Source organism: Lissotriton helveticus, chromosome 2_1, assembly GCF_964261635.1.
Source record: "Lissotriton helveticus chromosome 2_1, aLisHel1.1, whole genome shotgun sequence".
In the NCBI taxonomy this organism is placed as follows: Eukaryota; Metazoa; Chordata; class Amphibia; order Caudata; family Salamandridae; genus Lissotriton; species Lissotriton helveticus.
Window position 1 is genome coordinate 579,749,139 of NC_136059.1, and position 21,650 is coordinate 579,770,788.

Genomic DNA, 21,650 nt, shown 5'->3' on the forward strand with positions numbered 1-21,650 from the left:
ACGGGTGCGATGAATAGTTCTATTTCTCGTTCTCTGGTCCCAGGGGCTGCTCTGTCCGGGCACAATAATGTTTCGGTGGGATTCTCGGGAATTCTGGTGGTAAGCACCATTTCCAAACCTATTCCATTCAAAATTGGTCCAGTTACGGTAGACTCCCCGTTTCTCTTAACTTCTCATTGTGGTGAAAATTTATTGGGCTTGGGGTTGTTGAAGAAATTACAGGCAAAAATTCATTGCTCACCTGATGGTGTTTATTTGACTATCAATCCCATGGGCAGGCATACTTTGCAGTGTTTCACCAAAAATGAACCCCTCCCTCCGGAGTTTGCTGCTATTCCAAAGACGCTGTGGGCCACTGGAGACACAGATGTAGGATTATTAAGGATTCCACCCGTTTCTATTACTCTGAAACAAAATGCTTGGCTTCCACGTATACCTCAGTACAAAATTTCTCCGGCGGGCGAGAAAGCTTTGCTTTCCATCATACAAGATCTGATCAAAAGGGGTGTGGTAGAGGAGACGGCTGCTAATGTATGCAACAGCCCCATTTTACCGATCTTAAAAAAGGCCCCTGTTGGAAGTGATCCTGACTATGTTGATACTTATCGTTTTGTGATTGATTTGCGTGCAATTAATAAAATAGTGGTGCCCCAATACCCTGTGGTTTCTGACATCACTACTATTCTTACTATGATTCCTCCCACTGCAAAATATTTCTCTGTGATCGATTTAAAGAATGCTTTCTTTAGCATCCTGATAGCCGTCATATTTCCAGCTTCTCATTATCTGGTCGCAGCTTCCGGTTTTGTCGCGCTCCCCAGGGGTACACGGAGAGTCCTCGTATTTATAGTCAAGCTTTGAAGACATTGTTGGATGATTTGGTCCTACTTCCTGGTAATGTGCTTTTGCAATATGTTGATGATCTGTTAGTGGCCTCTGATACTGAGGAAGGTTGTAAGGAAGCCACTGTACAATTATTGTCTCGTTTGGCGGCTAATGGCAATAAAGTATCTCTTTCTAAATTCCAATATTGGCGACAGGAGGTGACCTATCTAGGTCATCTACTGTCAAAAGAGGGGAGGAGACTAACCCCTGAGCGTGTGACTACCATTTTTAATATGTCTGTACCTCGTACTCAGCGTGATGTCCGGTCATTTCTCGGCATAACTTCTTACTGTCGCCAATGGATCCCTAATTTTTCCCTTCTCACTAAACCTCTCCTGTATTTAACCACTAAAGATGTGCATGAACCTTTACCCTGGAATGATGATTGCCAAAATGCTTTTGACTCTTTGAAATCTGCGCTTTGCTCTGCACCCGTTCTTGGTACCCCTGACTGCCAAAAACCTTTTTTCCTTTATGTACACGAGGTGGACAGTTGCTCGATTTCTGTGTTAACACAAGGATTTGGTGGTAAGCAGAGACCTTGTGCTTATTTCTCAGCGGTGTTGGATAACGTCGCCAGAGCACTCCCTAGCTGTTTAAGGGCTACTGCTGTGGTCGCAATGGCTATTCGACAGTCTGAAGGGCTCGTTCTGAACACTGATCTCAAAGTGATGGTACCGCACGCTGAGGATACATTATTGAACAAAACGAAGACCCAGCTCCTTACGAGTGCGCATCTTACAGGTTATGAATTGACTTTGTTTGCTCCCCACATTAGGATTAAACGATGTGCCACTCGGAACCCTGCCAAGTTACTACCCCTCCCTTCGAACGAAAAGAACAATGATGTTCATGATTGTATATTTCGGACAGAGGAAGAGGCGAAGGGACGGGTAGACCTGACAGACAATCCTCTATCTGACCCTCAAGGGGAGTTGTATGTCGATGGCTCTTGTTTCAAATTACCAGATGGCATGACAACTGCTGCATATGCGATAACTACTCTTCATACTGTAGTTGAGGCTTCTCGAGTACCCTATCAATCAGCTCAGGCAGCTGTGTTAGTGGCATTGCTTCCGGCCTGTGAGCTAAGTGAAGGATTGAGAGTAAATATTTACACCGATAGCCAGTACGCCTTCGGCGTGGCTTATAGTTTTGGCCGAATTTGGGACGAAAGAGGTTTTCTCACTTCCCATGGTCAGCGAATACAGCATGGCCCCTTGATTTTGGGATTGCTGACAGCATTGACGTTAAGAGATATGGTGGCTGTAGTTAAATGCAGTGCACACAAGGCAGTGGTTGATGCAGTGGGTGAAGGTAATGCCTTTGCTAATCAAGTAGCTAAGGAAACTGCGAAATCCAAAATGACCTCAATGTCTTCTAGGTGGGTGGCTGAAACAGAGATGTTTAATAACACCATGGAGAGTGTCAGAGAAATACAGAAAGAAGCTACCACTATTGAGCTGGCTCACTGGAAAGAGAAAGTGGGAAAATTAGATGCAGATGATTGTTGGATTGATTTGACAGAAAAACAACGGTGGTTGTTGCCCAATGCATTAGTGAATACGGTTAACAATGGGACATGGTTCAGATCAAATTGGGGCAAAAGGTATTTGTTCATTATTAGATCCTGTATGGTACAATCCCAAAATTCCAAAGACCGCTGCTCATTTGGTGCAATATTGCATGGTTTGCTTACGACATAATCCTGGGGGCAGGGGGCCTGTTCTGAGTGGAAACTTTGCACCACCATCTTTGCCTTTTGAGGCGCTCCAAATGGATTATATCCAGCTGGAGCGTGTAAATAATTTGAAGTATGTCCTGGTCATGGTGTGCGCTTTCAATAAATGGGTGGAAGCCTACCCGACCAAGGAAAATACTGCTTTAGCAACGGCAAAGGCATTGGTAAAGGAATACTTTCCATGCTATGGATTGCCTCGGGTGATCTGGAGTGATAACAGGGGACACTTTAATGCAGAATTCATTAGTCACATTTGTAATGGACTACAGATTAAACATAAATTCCATGCGACTCGACACCCCCAGTCCGCTGGATTGGTTGAGAAGTATAATGGAATACTGAAGCTCAAATTAGAAAAAATTCTAGAAAGTACCGTATTGAAGTGGCCAGATGCTCTGCCACTGGCATTAATGTCAATACAGGTTATCCCACATGCTCGTTCTGGCTTATCTCTGTATGAGGTCATTTTTGGGCGCCCTGCTAATGTTTGGGGCGTCCCGAGACCCAGAACGTTTCGTGATATAGAGTATCCTATGTTGACAGACTATCTGTATGCTCTGACTAAAGATCTCCGTTCCATTCATCAACAGGTCTCAGCAGTTATGCAGCCCCTGTCGAAGGGTCCCGGACATCGTTTGGAGCCAGGACAATGGGTTCTGGTTCGTAATTACCAGCGAAAATCCAGCTTGGATCCCCGTTGGTCTGAACCGTTTCAAATCTTGTTGGCCACGCGGACGGCGATAAAGGTGAACGGCAAGCAACACTGGATCCATGTGTCACATCTGAAAAAACTACCCCTCCCGCTTCCATATGATCAGCAAATCCAGGAAGGGGTTCTGACCCAGGAAAGTGAGCGAGTTCGTTTTGTCCCTTTTTCAAACGCCCAGATAATTGGAGAAAGGCAAGGAGAAGGTGTCTCTGGCTCGGAAGGGGCTCTGTCATCAGCACAAGTAATTGCCCCAGATTTCTGATGCCCCTACAGTCGAACGAGAGGCTCGCAGTACCCCTGTTGCACCGGATTCATCATCCTCTGTTTTGTTCTCTGATCAGGAAGTGCCTGGCCATGCTCTATACAACCTGCGGCCCAGAAGATAACGCGGTACCGCAGGTGAATATGGTAGGAGGTAGGGAGAGACTTGAGTGATAGGGTACAGAATTGTCCCATGAATGTCTGTTAAATGCGCTTCTAGGGTACTGAGCAAGATACTGGACTGAACGCGCTGAGAGCCTTGAACATTTGCTTGCTCTGTTCAGAAAGAAAGACTGGATTTCTTGTTTGAAGAGGCCCAGGTTGTGTTTTCTTCAAGGGTTGTGTGAGAACATAACTCCAACGTTAGAGGCTTGCTTTGGTATTATTTATGATGAACGATAGGAGCCTGCCTGTGAGGCTCTAAATGGACACAGGAAAGAAGCACCCTCTGGCAGGTTTGACTGCATCGGCCGAGGTTTTTTTTGGACTTTTAGTTAGTACGTATCCCTTTGCTCGTTTCGTTCCTGAAGAGGAACGTCCTCTTGTACCGCGTTATTTCCCTGCATATATGCCTGTCTTTTCTAGTTGGACCCAACGAGTTAAAATTGCATTTATAATTATTATAGCAATAATATTAATCACATTGATGGGAGTATTCATCTTTTTAGAATTCCACCACCTTATGCATACTATTTTAGGAACAACTGCCCCACCTCCGGAACATGAGTTTCATACTTTAGCCCCACATAAGGAAAGGCATCGTCACACTTATGTGAAAAATATATTTGTTGAAATGCTTCATCAAACACACAGCACCACCAATGCTTCAAGTTGTTGGGTTTGTGGTCTTTTACCATCTGTTATGCACAAGCATGACTTATTCATATCCCTACCCTTGTCTCATCTGGGAAGATGTGAGGCTTGGTTTAAATTACTTTCAATGATGTATATGCCATATACTGTGGACACTCAAAGGTTTTCGGAAAAGGATTATGAAATGATTTTAGCATATATTGAGGTTCATCAAGGATTCGACCCAGAGGAGAATAATGGAGAGGGAACCTTCGATCCCAATGCATGTATGAATATGTATACAACGCATGAAAATACCACTTGGTTGAAAAATGAGATTTTGGATTTTGTTGAGTTTAATTTCACTCAGTATTTTCGACATTTTCAAGACCATAATGTTACAGAAGATAGGGCTATTCCAGTGCCTATACTAAATATTACCTCTGTGTTCTGTGTTCAGGGAGTAGGGTACATATCAGTAGGAGAAAGCCGATGTAATTATACTTATCAGTTGCGTACCTTTAGCAGCCCCCCATTGTTAACGTAAATGTATATTTTGTTTATGGAGAAAATGCCTATACTTGGCTTCCACGAGGTTGGGCTGGACATTGCTACCTGTCCTTCCTGTATTCACCAGTCTATATTGCCGCTTCTAATTATCACAAGGATCTCCGCTTAGATAAACAAAGTATGCCTGTTAAGAGAAATAAAAGAATGATAGATACTATCGATATAGATCAGACAGATACTCCTGAACAGCATTTTGCCGACATTGTAAAAGGAGTGTTTCCCATCTGGGGGCCTGTAATCACCAGCAAAGAAGTGCGCCGTTTGTCCAGAGTAGTTGAAAGGGTAATGAACACCACTGCAGGAATATTGACTAATCTGACCGTAGAGCTACAAGCAACCAGCCTTGTTTCGCTTCAAAATCGTATGGTTTTAGACGTTATCTTGGCAGATCGATGAGGAGCATGCCGTGTGATCGGCAGTTCTTGCTGTGTTTATATCGCTGACTCCACCCCCTCCGTTCATTTGGCTATCCAGAAGCTACATCGTTTGGCTTCCGAAATACATGTAGAGACTGGCACGTGGTCCCTCTCTGGTTGGTTCTGGGGTCTGTTGTCTACTTGGGGATGGAACATTTTGATAGTGCTGGTAGGTATAGCGGTATCATATTCACATATTGCCTTTGTGTACAATGTGGACCTGCATGTTACTCTTATTGCGCAACTAAACTCACCTTCTCTTTGGCCGGTCCATCCCCAGCAGCAGTAAAGGCTCAGTTAGTTCAGCAGGAGCTCAAAAATTTAATGCAGATTGATGAAGAAATATTTGAAGATTGAGCTGTTTTAGATAGCTACATTATGCGAAAAGGGCCGTTCTGAGGGATGCAAAATAGATTTCCTTTACATAAGAAGTATCGGACCATATTATGTTAGTATGATGCATCTATATGTACCCTCTTTGCTTGATATATATATATATATATATATATATATATATATATATATATATATATATATATATATATATATATATATATTGCTTTTACAGGGAGAACAGCATTTATTCACTCCTTGCATTAACACTGCTAACAGAGTAGGCCGAGAACCATACAGACGCCATTTTCCGAACCTATGCTCGAACACTGGCTGTGATCACGTGTTAGTCTCCGGCAGTTGTCAAGCCCCAGTTCATCTGAATTTCTGGGAGCAGCTGAACGTAGGCTGTTTACTCGCCTGTCCTGAGACTCAAGGTCGCATCTGGCTTTGGGTATGATAAGCGCATTACTGGAGGCGCTGTGACTACACTCCCGGGCACCAAGACGAAAGGGAGTCACCCCTCCTGACCTTCCCAGTAATAAATAGTTAAGCTTTGAACTAATCATGTGTGCCTTTCCTGGAGCTCGAGGGCCAACTGGTGTTTTTCCTTTTACAGTGATTATATGTGTTGAACTGAAAAGTATATAACCTCACGTTTGAATCCGAGCCAACAGTCTTCTCCGCGCACCTGATGGGTGAGGGTTGGAGAGGCTCCTCTATAGAGTATTTGTGCTAAATAAATGATTGAATTTTCCTCACTGCCAACTGACTGATTATTTGGTAATGGGATTGGGGCTATTGGTAGGTATAGCTCTTTATGTTATTTTTATGGTACTTCAAGACAATCAATCATACATGTATAAATCAGTGTATAGAAAATGTTACATAAGACAGTGGACTACAAGGTGTAAGAGTCAAATGTCATCCATACTGGTCGTCAGTATAATTTAAGAGTGCTTGGTTCGAAGAAGCACAAACTCAGAAGTCAAAAACTTAACACCACGGTTGGAGGTTCTACCCTTTTTGCAAAATTAGGATATTGAAAGGCAGGGAAAAAATCATCTAATCGATACTTCACATTTTGCATGCAGCTCTTTGGTGACAGTTAATGGCTCGCTGCTCTATGTTAGGAATTTAACTGAAAGTAATAAAAGTATCTCTCTGACAAAAGCAGTAGCTTACTGCAAGACTGCATGGTACGGATTCTTTGCAACAGGCATATTAACCCTCTGCGCTACCTCACGATGAGTCAAAACTTTCACTTCACAAAATTATGACCACTCTTCAGCAAGAACATTAATCGCTGGAGTTATCTTGACATTTTTATTGTTGCCGAAAATTTCTGGAGGCAAGGAACTTGGCAGCAGGTCCTTTTAAAACGATAGTGTACTTACAAATAGGTTTCCACCACCCGAAGTCAGCACCCGGTGTGGTGGTACTGGTCGCACCGCCCTAGAGTCGGCCCTGAGCGATACAGATAACTATGGCATATGGAGAGCATTGTAAGCAATTTTCATTTGACAGAATTGAGGCTAAAGTAGCTGTTTTCACAGTTTCAATATAATAGGTAAAGCATAAGGGCACACCTCTATTTCTACTGTTGTAAGATGGAAGAAGCCATTCTCGCCTCCTCCTTTGACAAGCCCATGCACCTACTTTATCTTCTATTGTTGCATAGCATACGAGTAAAGCGACGGCCCTTTGTAACATACTGAAGGTATGCCAGAGGCAAGCCTGTCTGTTCAGTACACATACCGACTAGGCCTAGGGCTTGTTCCACTGCAAGGAAAACCATGCACTATGTACGGAGTCTCTCCATCTTTGGAACGAACCTCATTGAAAGCAAAGTAAACAGACTCCTCCTGTTATCATCCAAATTACTATGCTGTCACCCTTGCCAGTTCAGGACAAATCTTCTCTTCCACCTTCCTCTGCTAATTTTAAGGACAGCTCTTCCCTGAACTGTGCACTTCTCAATACCTCATCTCTAAGTAAGCACATGACTAAAATTTGAAATGTAATCTTTGGCAATTAATTCAACATATTCTTTCAATACTACAGACTGACACTATGGCACACGATTGGTGATGGTTTAGCCTTTAGTGATGAATACCATATGACATCTCTACTCTGCCTATGTCTATCTTTAGCAAAGTTGAACCTCCCTCCTGTGACGCAATTCTCTCCATTGCCTGCACCGATACATTGTTTAGTCTATCATCCTCCAGGCCTCAAATCAGGTGTTGGAACAGTCAATCCTATTGCCGCATATATCAGGTAGGCCTGGGCGGTAAATTCCGTTCCCGCTCGCTGAATTTGCGGAATTTGGGTAATTTCCCAAAATTCTGCGTTCTGCGACTTTGTGAAATCTTTTCTTGTTCGCGTTCTCAAAATGCGTGTTTGCGAGATATTTCTCCCCGAGCACGCAAACAGCAATTGCGAACAGCAAAAAAGCATCGCAAACAAGCAATTTCTCGTGTGTGCGGAATTTCTGCATGTTCGCAGAGATTTTTACCGTTTCGCGGAGATTTGCGTAACGCGGTTATGCAAATTCCACCCACCCCTCAGGCTTACATTGGTTACTCTTTTAAGAAGGTTTAATATTTGGGTTGACCCACTAATGAGGTCAATAATCTCCAGGAAGCATGTGTAGCTGTATGGCTTAATAAATCGGTTACTGGTGTAGCTCACCACACAGGACATTCTTTTGATACAATATACTCCTATTGCTGATTCTCAATCTATCCGCCCAAGATATTTTCTCACCTGGAGTGCATTTCCTTCTCAATGTCAGTTCTTCTCAAAATCTCCATAAAATATAACTAAATCCCTCACCTGTTTCAAACCTTGGCCATTACTGCAAACTTTGTAAATATATATACACGTTGGATCCTACTGCGTCTCTCTCACCAGTCCTGTCTGTGCCTGCTGTACCTCTTCGGAGTGGACCCCAGTTGCCTTAGATCACGTTGCGTCAGCAAGGAAATCTCTGCAGCTTCATCCCCAAGCCACTTAACGCTTATGAGGATATTATGATGCTTATGAGGGCAGCTAAAAAGTGAAACACAACGGGTGTGAAATATTAGGCCTGATCTTGAGTGAGTCTATCTTTCTCCTAAAAATATATATAATGCACCTCTGAGCATATATCTCGCCTTCTACAAGGTCTTAAAGACAAGGGCTCAGTTTTACTTCTGCTTTTCGCCATGTTTCCTAAAGCAAACCCAATAAAAAGTGGTATGCTGGGATTTACTGTCAGATCAGGATTTGTGTTGGGTAGTTTCTCAAAGTAATGCAAAGTTTTGCTGTGTCCTGCTTGGCTTTACTTTGCATCATACGGGCATTCCATGGGTGGTACATGGGTGTTCCTAAGCAAACACCCACAGATTTTTATGCAAAGTCCAATATGCAGATATTTGTAGATAGCGTTTGGGGCAAAATCTTATGCCTCCTTGAAGCAGGAATAACTGGGATAAATGCTTTCATTTCTCCTCTTTTGTCCTACTTTGCATGTGTGCTGCATTCTACAGCACTTATACAAATCAAGAAAGGTGTTAATGGATAGCTTTTGCGAAGGAAGGATCTTCATCCAGTACAAAAATGATCCCTTCCAAGATGCAATATGGAGCAAGGGTGTGTACATTGGTGCATGGCAGCCTAAATTTACAAGCGCAGGCAGAAAGGAAAACAGCACCATATCTTAGTAGATATGGGGGAGTACTGCTCTCCCCCTTTCACACAATGCAGCACATAACCTTAGTGTTGAGCTGCACTGCGTTACGTGAATTTTTCATATTTCTGCGCCCTGAATCTTTCCTGCCACCATCAATTTCTCTGTACTTGGCTCTTGTCTTTCCCATAAGAACCGGGATATAATCAGAGGTTCCTGACGCGCTACTGTAGCTAGTTTTGTTCATCCATTCATAATGATCTGTGCTATTAGCTCTCTGGTGCACAACACAGTTTTTACCTTGGTGGATAACACTGCTACCCCTGCTTCGGCTCCTCTTCTTCTGCTAGCATAGCACACTGTACGTTATCTTCTCAATGTATGGAGGAGTGTGGCTCAATGGTTAGAGCGTCAGACCCTGATGCAGTGTTCTGGCCCGGGACCAGGGTTCAATTCCCACCTCGGCGGGTCTTGGGCTCAATTTCCTCGGACCTGACAATTCTCGCCTCGGTGCCTATTCTAATCATGGACCCCACGCTGCAACTCTGGGCAATAGCTTGCTTAACCTCCACACCGGCCCCAGCAGCGCTAGGTTGCCTGGCTTCACCCTGGGGGTACCCAGGAGTGGACACTTCACAGGGAAAGCCAGGAAGGGTTCCACAGCGGTATGAGTAATAGCGCCAGGAAACCGCTTGGTGGCAGTGCGCTCTACAAATACCTTGACATTTACTTTTACATTTACATTTACCTTTACAATGTAGGCCCTTCTCTCTGTCGGTTCTCTGCATCAGTTTCAGTCTGCTCTGTGCATCCCTGCAATAACTGCCCTATTGCTCAATTTCTTTTGTCACTGCCTCTCCCCACATAACAGTGTACCATATTCCAAACCCACTGCATGTGTCTTTCCCACTCCACCTCTCCATTGTTCACTCTTTATTCATATCTTCGCCCACTCCCTCGTCAGTTTCCTCCGCTCATTACCACTGCTTCTGGCCGGCTTTGCTTATCATTCCACCTGTTCCTTTTTATGTAAAAATGGGGCAAATGTCCACAAACAGCATTTTTACACCATAGCCAAATGTCTATAAGCAGGAATGTATCAGGAGTATCATGTCCCCTAGCAGACATGAAGAATTAACTACATTCCATATAGACCGGGCCGGACAGGGTACCCAAAGCAGCCCTGGCAAAGTTTGGGGCCAGCTCACCCCCCTGCGATCTATAGTGAATGTTCAAGACCAGGACAATGGAGACTTGGGGGGTCTCCCACCCAAGAAAATATGGGGGGAAAATGACAAAAATGGTGCATCCTGCAACACATTTTTCATTATATATTCAATTGAATTGAATTTGAATTTAATATGCCCTTTAAGGACATATTAAATTATGCCCTTACAGGGCACCAGGATATGCTGATCTTTATTGGGGCCCTTCAATGATTTCTCACTATCACCCTCCAACAGGGCTCCTCATCTCATTATAGCCCCTCTCTCACAAGTATTTCACTTGATTTATAGCGCCTCTTATACCAGTGTAGGATGCTGGAGCGCTTTACATCACACACACATACAGAGACAATAAATCATGCATGTGTAAATCTGTGAATAGAAAATGTTACATAATATAAAAAGGTAATACAATGTAGAGGGTGAATTTCCTCCATGCTGGTAGGCATTTTTTAAGAGTGCTTGGTATAATAAAGAGATTTTTAAAAAAAGAGTGCTTGGTATGGAGAAGCAGAAACTCAGGATTCATAATTTAAGACAATGGTTGAAGCTGAATTTACTAAAAAAAGATGTACTTTTCCCCAAATAAAGCCATTTTAGTAACATTAGGATAATGAAAAACGGGAAGGGGGAAACATAACTTTTGAACCTGTACCATGTAGTTTACATGCAGCCGTTTGATGGCAGTCCATAGCTCACTGTGCTAGATTACGATTGTAAATTATGAACTGCACGTAACAAAAACATCTCTGTGACAAAAGCAGTAAGCCACTGAGCTATGCTCATAAAATAAAGTTCTGTGATCTGCATAGTACACATTCTTTGCAGCAGGCATATTAACCTAATGTGCTACTTTAGATGAGTCAATACTGCCAATAGACCAAACTCAAATCTGTCTCCAGCAGGAAGATTACTCATCAGAGATATGAATCTTGGCACTTTTATTGTTGTCTGTTGGATATACAAGCAACTGCAGTGAGAAGTGAGTGACCATGCTGGCAGTGCTGCTTAATTTGTTACTGGAGGCCAATATTGCAGCACTACTGCAAAATTGATCCGCGTTAATAAAAACGGGGCCCCACCCCTCCCAGGAAAACGCCTAATGCCCAGTACGATCAGTTTGGCCTTGCATATAGGGACACTATCATCAAATAAACATTCTGTGGAAAATATATTTGTCCTGTGAAGGTATGATCATTTTTATTTCTCAAACTGGGATGATGGTGGGGTGCGGAAGGAGACTGATCCACTTGTAGACTTTAAAACGTATGTACAATCTTCAAAACGTTGTTTTGCATTTTCTTGCTTTTTATACAAATGCGGTATGACATGGAGAGTTTTGTGTGGACGTCCTTTCAGGCACTCCCTTGCAGCCAAACAAATCTTTTGGTTCATTTTACTTCCTGCCTGTTCTGTTAAGGTCTTTAATTTTAACATTTTGAAAGACTCTTTTTTTATTGCTCATCATCAATCACAAAATAAAAATAAGGGATTGGTCTACCAGAATGTAAGATTTATTCAGTCAAATATCTCATGGGTGAGGCATTTAAAACTCTTACTGATAGTAATAGTGCTGTAGGGTGAAACAAGGGAACCTGAAGGTGCGACGACTCCTCTGTTGTACTGGTAAGCCACCATGATTTGTACAAAAGTAAAAACATGCTCTTCAAGGACATTGGTGGAATTGTCAGCCCAGGGCTAGAAATTGTGCTTTAATGAGTGACGACTCCTCTATATCAACCAACACAAAATCATCATGAAAGTATGCATACCAGCGGGGTAACGACGTATAATAGTAATGGTCAAACAAATATTGACATCTAGCAAGCACCTCACCCTTTATCATTTAACAAGTGCTCACATAATTTATTATTATTTTCTTAATTGTATTGCAGATATGTATATTGTGTGAAGCTGGCATTGTGGGGATTAGTCTGTGGTTAAAGTGTAGCTCATTTCATAATCTTTGAAGCTAGCCACAGAAACGACAGATTCCTAACTGAGTTCAGTTGAAAATCCATCTTGTCTCTAGTCCTCCCATGTACTTTTCGTAAATTGCTTGAAATTATATCAACTCATGCTTATGCTGAATAATTGAAAGTGGCTATGGGTAATGGCAGTTATATGTTTTCAAACGTCATCTCTTTTGTTTTGTTTGCTGCTGAAGTCTAAAGAAGCTGAGTCCCATCCACAAACAAACCCGTTAACAAGATCAAGCCTCCACTTTCCCACCTTCAAGATACACTTACAAACTAAACAAGGTCTCTGTGAGCACTTTAGCACCTTACCAAATACAGGGGAGGTTAGTCAGGTGACCAGTCCTGCTTCCAGTGCAACACTATGCCATCAGAACAAGCTTTGGCTTTCCAACTCTCCTGGTATTTATGTATTTTAATTATAGTATTCATAAAGCGTACTGTCACCTAACAGGTATTCTGGTGCTAAACCTTTACTGAGAAGAAGAAAACTGCTATTGAAATAGCCAGAGTAGTGATTACTAATAAACAAGGAAAAAGGCAGGTTTTTGCAGCTTTCCTGAAATGCAATATCAGTGGTGGCACTCAGGTAAATTTTAAAAAAAGAATGAAGGCCTCCAATGGCACCCCAACATGTTACAGAAAGGTACAAACTTAGGGCCTGATTTAGATCTTGGCTGGATTTGTTCTGCTGCCGCTTTTTTGGCAGTCTTTCCACCCGCCGCCTTGGCGGTCTGCCTGCCCAATTTAGATATTGACTGGGCATTAGAAGATCGTCTTGTTCCCACCAACTACACCAGGATTTGTCTCACACATCAAGGGCATCAGAGGCTGAAGCAGCTGTTGGAGGGAGTCCCACCAAGATTCCGGCCGTCAAGATTACGAAGTGCCTTTCCATCAAGGCAACTGTGGCGGGAACATCCAAGCACAGGTTGGAAGAAACGAAGAAAAAGAACTGAAAATTCACCTTTTTTCAGGATCTCACCAACAATTCCGTCTTCAGCACCATTGTCCAGGTCTTGGCTGTGCTGCTGCTACTTGACCATGAACCTCAGCCATTCCATTGTCATCGGATTCTAAGGTAGGCTTTTGTGGTGGGTGTGTGTGCATGGTCAATGGTGGGTTTATGTTATTGGTGAACAATGCATTATGTATAAACAATTGTCAGTTCACATTACCTACATGTGCATATTGACATATACACAACATATATGTGTAATGAGATGCAAATAAGTAGTAGTTACCTGTTTCCAAGCCACCGTTGCCTCACCACGTTAGGACTTCGCTGCCAGGATACCATCAGTAACACAGGAATTTTGAAATCAGCTCAGCGCAATCCCTCTGGCCTGATGTTGACAGAGTACTGCCAGCCAGCAGAGAAGACCGCTGCCACTCTTGTCCATTGCCACAACATCTAAATACGCCAGGTGGACTGCCATCCACTTGACAGAGTACTTGGGACCGCTGCCGCGGCGGGGCGGTGTTAAGACCGCCAAGATCTAAATCAGGCCCATAGTCAAGGGACCTCTTTCACCCACTACCAGTGACTAGCCAGTCTGACCAAGGTCTTAATTTCCCACCTTAAAGCTAAATTAAAACATGTATTGAAGGCTCCATATGGCAATCCAGCAACCACCGAATGCCGCAGATGCACGACAATCACATCCACCAATATTAGACAGACATTTAGAGCAATCCCCATTGCTTCCTCCCTTCAAGTATATTCTCTGCTATCCCTGTAGGGCCCCCTATATTGGGCATCCTCAAGTAAGTTCATATGAAGACAAGGGTGTAACATTACTGTGCCTGTTCGGCCCAGTCAAGGACAAAGTGCAGAATACTTGTATCATCAAAATATCTGGCATGGCACCTTAGCACTCATCTTCGAAATACTGTGAACATCCCACCCATTTCACCATGCTCCTCCATCCCAAGCACATACAACAATGCAATCGATCAAGCACATCTATTCCATGCAACCCGTTATAGAGCAAACACACTAAACAAGCACATGGCTTAACATCATGCTTTTCAATGCTCACTTTGCAAATGAGTATTTATTTACTGGCATTTTTAGAGCGCAACCAAATACCCGTGGGCGTCTCGGCGCTAGACTGCAGTAATGTCTATCCTAAGAAGTAGGTACGGAGGGCTGAGGATGTGAATTACTGGTCAAACAACCAAGTTTTTAGTTGTTTCCTGAACTGTAGGAGTGATGAGCTGGCTTTAACATAGTAAGGTAGGGAATTCCAGATCTTGGAAGCTGCAGCAGGGAAGCGACGGTCGCCCCAAGTAGCTGTTCTGCTGCGTGGAGTGATTAGTTGATTGAGTGTGGAGGAGCGGAGTGTTCTAGCTGGAATGTAGGGTTTTAATTGATCTTTGAGGAAGCGAGGCCCCTGGTCCTGCATTACCTTATACACTATACACATAGCTTTAAATTTTATCCTGTTTTGGATAGACAGCCAGTGATAGGTTCTCAGAGTATCTGAGATGGGAGTAAATTTGGGTTTTTTGGATAGCAGGCGTGCAGCCGCGTTTTGTACAATCTGTAATTTTTTGGTGACTCTTTTTTGTGCATTTAAAAGGAGGCCATTACAGTAATCAAGGGAGGTAAGTACCAGTGATGTGACCAGGGTCTTAGCGGCCGTGTGAGGTAAAAAAGGCAGGATTTTTCTTATCATCCTGAGTTTATAATGTGCCGTAGAGGCTACCTTGTTGGCATGTGCCATAAAGTTGAGTTGGTCGTCAAACAAGACTCCCAGATTTCTGATCTTGGAGGCGGGACAAGGTGGAGTGCCAAAAGTTGATGGCCACCAAGCTGTGGGCCAAGATGGTAAAAGCTTGCCAAAGATGACCACCTCCGTTTTGTCGGAGTTTAACTTTAGGCAGTTACCTGCCATCCATTCACCTATCGCCGTCATACCAGCTTGGAACCGTTCGGCCACCTCCAGACCATCACCCTTGATGGCCAGAACCAACTGCGTGTCGTCGGCGTATGAGGTTAGGCTCATCCCATGTGCTTTGATGACACTAGCAAGGTCCGACACATAGATATTAAAAAGTGTCGGACTTAGGGATGAGCCTTGAGGAACCCCACACGGCAACGACTGACTGGCAGATTGGAATGGGCCGAGAGTGACCGCCTGGGTTCTATTAGCCAGGAAGGAAGTCAGTAGATCTTTCGCGGTGGACTGGATGCCCATCCTTTCGACACGGTTGACCAAGATCTTGTGGTCAACCGTGTCGAATGCTGCAGAAAGATCCAGAAGCACCAGCAAGGCTGTCCCTCCCTGGTCCCGGATGGTTCTAATATCATCTGCTGCCTTAATGAGAGCGGTTTCCGTCCCATGGTATTTGCGGAACCCAAACTGGGTGTCATCAAGCAGGTTATTTCTCTCTATGTGGTCCGATAGCTGTTGGTTCATAGCTTTCTCCGTGATTTTGGCTAGAAAAGGGAGACTGGCTATAGGCCGATAATTTTTCAGCTCTTGTTTGTCCAGATTAACCTTTTTTAGTAGAGGCTTGATTAAAGTGTTTTTCAGGGCAACCGGGTAGAGCCCGGAGCTCAGTATTGAGTTGCAGACATGGGTGATGACAGGAATAATGGTGTCTGCAACCGAGGTTAACACCGAGGTGGGGCAAGGGTCTAAGGCTGAACCTGATTTAACTGAGTTCAGTATGATCCTAGTTTGGTCAGTGGTTAAGGGAGTAAAGCTCGTTAGAGGATTGCTCAGAGTGATCGAAGGAGGGGGGGTACTAGTGGTGCTTGATTCTGAAGTGAAAGTTTGGTAGATGTTATTTACCTTCTCAAAGAAGAACTCAGATAGAGCATCGCATAAGAATTGCGAGGGTGGTGGTGTTAGATCTGGTGTGTTACCGGATAATGTTTTAGCTATATTGTATAGCTGTTTGCTGGAATTTTTGGCTAGTTCTATATGTTTAGAGAAAAAGAGCTTTTTTGCTGCTGTTATCATGGATTTATAGGTGGCTAGAGCCTGTTTGTATACATCCTTACTTTCGCTATCATAATCTCGTCGCCAGTGTCTTTCCTTGTTCCTTGTTAGTTGTTTTTGTGTTTTTAAATCTTTGGTGTACCATTGGGCTGTTGGAGTATTCCTATTCTTAGAGTGGGATTTAGTTGGTACTAGTTCTGAGGTGGCAACCCTCAGCCATTCATGGAATTGATGTGTGGCAACACTGGGATCGTTGGACAGATCTGGTTTAAGTTTAGTTAGTAATGTGTTTAAGTTATCGTAATTTAAGTCCTTCCAGGCTTTGAAAGGACCAGGCTTGAGGTGAGGGGTCTTTTTGCTCAACGAGTCTTTGATGGTCATGCTAAAGAATATGGCCGCGTGGTCTGTCCATGCCATTGGGAGAATATCGGTCACATGCAGACAGTTCAGAGTCAATACCAATTTAATTACAGAAACCATGTCTTTAACCAGCCTTGATGCCCAGTTACCGCACATAAGTAGGTTGATTGATCGAATAAAAATGAGCGAAGAATTACAGTTGCCCACTGATCTTCCTGGTCATGAGCCCTTCATCTTCCATTTCCCACTATCACAAATGCAAACCTCTCCTTTCCTTTGATCTGTCAACCATGACAAAATAACACAGCCTTCAACTTCCAGATGCTTATTGTCATCATAAGGCTTCAAAAGCTCTGCAAACAACACGTATCTTGCATGGCGCATCAACAAAGAAAACAAATGATTTCTCGAACCTGCTGTACATTGCAAGCGTCACTGAGCCCATCATGGGAATGCAAACCTGCCTTCCCAGCCATGAATTTTAGCATCTTCGTTCGTTGTCTGATTCACCACACCAAATTATTGGGGTTTTTAGTGATACACCGCTAGCTTCAAGACTCACATTACACACAGAACAAAAAAAGCTTAGCACTAGTCCCGTCCCACCTCATTCCTCCTCAAGAAGAGAGTACTCCAGTTTGAACTCCACACAATGAAGAGTCTTCTGACGTATACCAGATTCATACTGGCACCTCTGGACAATCACCTCACTTCTGTCATTACAAATGGCCTCAAGACCTGGCTGTTCGAATAAACCTCCAGGACTTGCAAGCGTCTGAATACCCTACCAGGCGTTTAGCCGTGCTTTATAAATCCTGAGTGATTGACTGATATTGCGCCTCCGGAAACTCCACTGACTCCCCCGCTGCAACCTGCATCACATTTAAGAACTGTCACGTTGTCCACAGGAGTATTATCTCAAGGAGCCCATTGTATCGGCACCCAAGATTGAGCTCTCCGGTGGATCACACAATACCAGCAATAGCAGCATCGCCAGACGTAAGAGAGCGCGGGGCGAGAAAGGCAAGACGTCAGAACGTCTGTCACAGACCCTGAACTGAAGTCTGTATCTCCAGCTTGGTCCAGATCCGAATCATGAGTAGTGCGGGAACATCATATTCCGTATGTTTTCACCCTGAGGCTTTTAAGCTGCCGGCGGCAGGTGGATTTTGTGGGCGAGACAAGGGCCAAAATGAGAAATAACATGAAGGAATTGTTGTGGACATACAGATGCTGCGTCCTATTCTCATGTCTCATGGGAGTTTTCATCATGATGTTATTGGTTCTTTCGGACGCAGGAATCCCAATGTGGTATTCCACCATCATTCATATTTGAGCAAATATGCTTTGTAGGGGGAGACACTTGTGAATTGTGTGAGGCTAATTAATCAAATAAATCATAAATTGCCCGTAGAAAAGCAGAGGGAGTGTTGTTGAAGAATCTAAACGCCAAATATATTCCACGTCACCCGTTCTGACGCACTCACACCCTTGTAAGATTAGAAGAGCAGAAGTGTGGGAAATGCATTACAGATATATGTGCATAAATTCAAAGGTATGGCTGTGCGGGCGTTCACCTTGTTTGTACTGCGTTTCCCTCACCACAACCTGGCACTGCCCTGTGAACACCTGCTTCTATTCATCTAGGTGTCACTTATGACTGCAGGTGTTCTGCATACTTTGCATAACTTTTGCGTGTGTAAATGAAAGCTAGCCATCCGTAAATGGCTCTGAGAATAGGTCAGGTGTGTATGTGGCACTTCCATGAGTTTTATGTCATGTGCAAGTCACTCCTATCCACAGAAAAAGCTTTGACGATAAGGCCCATCACAATGGTGACATCTGAACATTGCCAAATCCTGTGATAAGATGACCTAGGTTATACTATGTCAGTGAACATAATTGTTTTGGTTACAGACTTTTGATTGTGCGATTTGTGCAGCAGACGCTTCAAACCTATCTATCTGCAGATGCTACGCCCACCGAGCAACCTTTCAGGAAAAAGCTATAAAAAGGCTTAGAGAAGCATTTTCAAAGATTTTTCAGGAAAGAATCAGAGGTAGATGCACGGAGCGGAAGACGAATATTGCTCGTGCCAGGTGGAAACGAAACTTCAAAATACCTAGAAATCAATATTTTCTGGAACAAGTGATAGAATGAGAAACATATTGGAGGCCATACCTTCCACATGCTTTATAGTTCACACATTGTGACCCTTCTTCTGCCACAAAGGCAATTTATTCCATACATTCCTTCATCAAATGTGACAAGCATGGTTAATGTGAACTATACACTTATAGAATTAAAGTATCAAATATAAATAGTGTGGGGAGATGTTACAAAATAGTTTTCAGTGGGTAGGTAATTTAGCTAAAGTTCAAGATGAATCGTATGGCTAGGTGGAATACATACAGATATTTTCACAAACAAACCTGTCTTATTGTGTCAGATTACCAGCTCTATTACAAAAATATTCTACAACTTTAAGCAAAGCTTTACCAGTGCACCTAGGAATACATACACTCACTCTTCTATAAAGCACATCTACAGCATTCCCAGTCAAGGCATACAGTCACCTCTCTAGTCTTTATTAGTATAATAATGACTTATCATGTAAGTTCTTATCTGGCTCACTTTACTTCATCCTTCTGGCTGAGGAAAATTTACAACTGAGGAAGATAATCTCATTGACGTTGTTGCTGACAGTATAGTGCTGCTCTTGCTCAAGGTATTTTATCATAACTGCAGTGTGACAGGAGCACAATTAATTCAAGTGCAAGACTTGGTCTTGACTCTCACAGTCCAAAGGCGAGTGTCGCTGTCCAAGATGGTGATGATCCCTGACTTTTGCATTTTTTTCACAACTTACTTGTACACATACCACGCACCACCTGCCATGATCTACATTCTAAGCTGAAGAGCTTTATCTGGAATAAAGGTAGGAGGAGGGTTGCATTGCAAAAGTTGCAACTACCTGTTGATAAAGGGGGATTGAGGGCACTATAGTTTGAACATTATTTCTTAGCTGCGCAGTTGCAGTGCCCTGCTAGGTGGCTGGCGGTGCGGCAGACAGAGGAGCTAGGAATACCGTCGGTGGTCAGAGAACACCGTGCGATTGAGGGGCACTAATGCCACATGTAAAGCTCCCCCAGGAGGCTAACAATCTGCTGCATACAGATCATGAGAGCTACCGTAGAGGCCTGCGACTCATGCCGCTTATCACCCCATATTCCCCAGAAAACAGAGTAAGCATGATTGCCCCATTCGTCGATCTAGTTGGAAGGAAGGGACTGGCAACCTGGTAGGATGTCAAGCTAGGGACAGTGGGCACTTTATTTCAGGATGGCACACTCATATCATTTAAACAACTTCAAGCAGAAGGTGAGTTGTAGGTAAGACACTTCCGGGCTCATGGCAAGTAACTGGAGGAGCTGGGAAGACTATGGCACATCCCTTACACAGAGCCAGAGCAACAGCCGCTGTTGTATGGCTTCTACTTTCTCAGTAGAAACTGTGTGAATGTGGACAGCATCAATTTTGTGATGGTGCCAGACTGATTCTATGCACCCCCTCAGGATATATTGGCTTAGACTCCTGCTAGCTCACAGTGCAACCATAAGTACCCCTAGACCTAGGAAGGTAACAAATGAATTGTGAAACATCAGCACATGGCAACTGTAGAATAATAAACTATCTACTGGAAAACATATCCCCTGAGTGATTCATATATATGGGAGGCTGGGCGCTCCTTACGTCACTGGATTTTGGAATATATATATATATATATATTCACTGAAAAAACCATAGGTTATAGACCATATATAGTTAGGAATTAGCATTTACAAAACCTTGAAAATTCACTGAAAAAACCATAGGTTATAGACCATATATAGTTAGGAATTAGCATTTACAAAACCTTATTTTACTCACACAAAACCATTGAAATTCGCATATATAGTTAGTTGCACTAACTATATATCGCGCACCCGCAATCCACTGCTGATCATGTCACATATTACATCATTCATGACATGGTCAGTGACATCACTGATGACATCACTGATGACATCTCAAATGACATCACTGATGACATCACCGATGACATCTCAAATGACATCACTGATGACACCACTGATGACATCTCAAATGACATCACTGATGACATCACTGATGACATCACTGATGACATCTCAAATGACATCACTGATGACATCACTGATGACATCTCAAATGACATCACTGATGACATCACTGATGACATCTCATTTGACATTACTGATCACATCACTGATGACATCATTCATGTGATAATACGATGAACCTCTTCAGACTCTAATATAACCTTAGATACACTCAGTGTAAACAGACACTCACAGACTGTCACTCATCCACGGAGTTACTCACACACCTAGTCAGTCATGCAAAGAATCAATCACACCTCCATTTCCTCAACTATACAGTTATACACACCTTACTTATTCAAACATATACTAACACATATTTACTCTCTTATACAATCCCTGATACAAGTTCACAATGATCCATACAGCCACTCACACATTCACTGGCTCTTATGCACAGTTATTTATATATGTCAACTCTCACATGTACTGTGTTTTACATATGTACTTACTTTGACATGTAGCACTGAGATATCCATTCACTCACCAATACACTCATGCACACAGTCAACCGCCCATACAGCTGTTTCCACATGCACTTTTGAACCCATACATCTAGTGAATCAACTGCTCA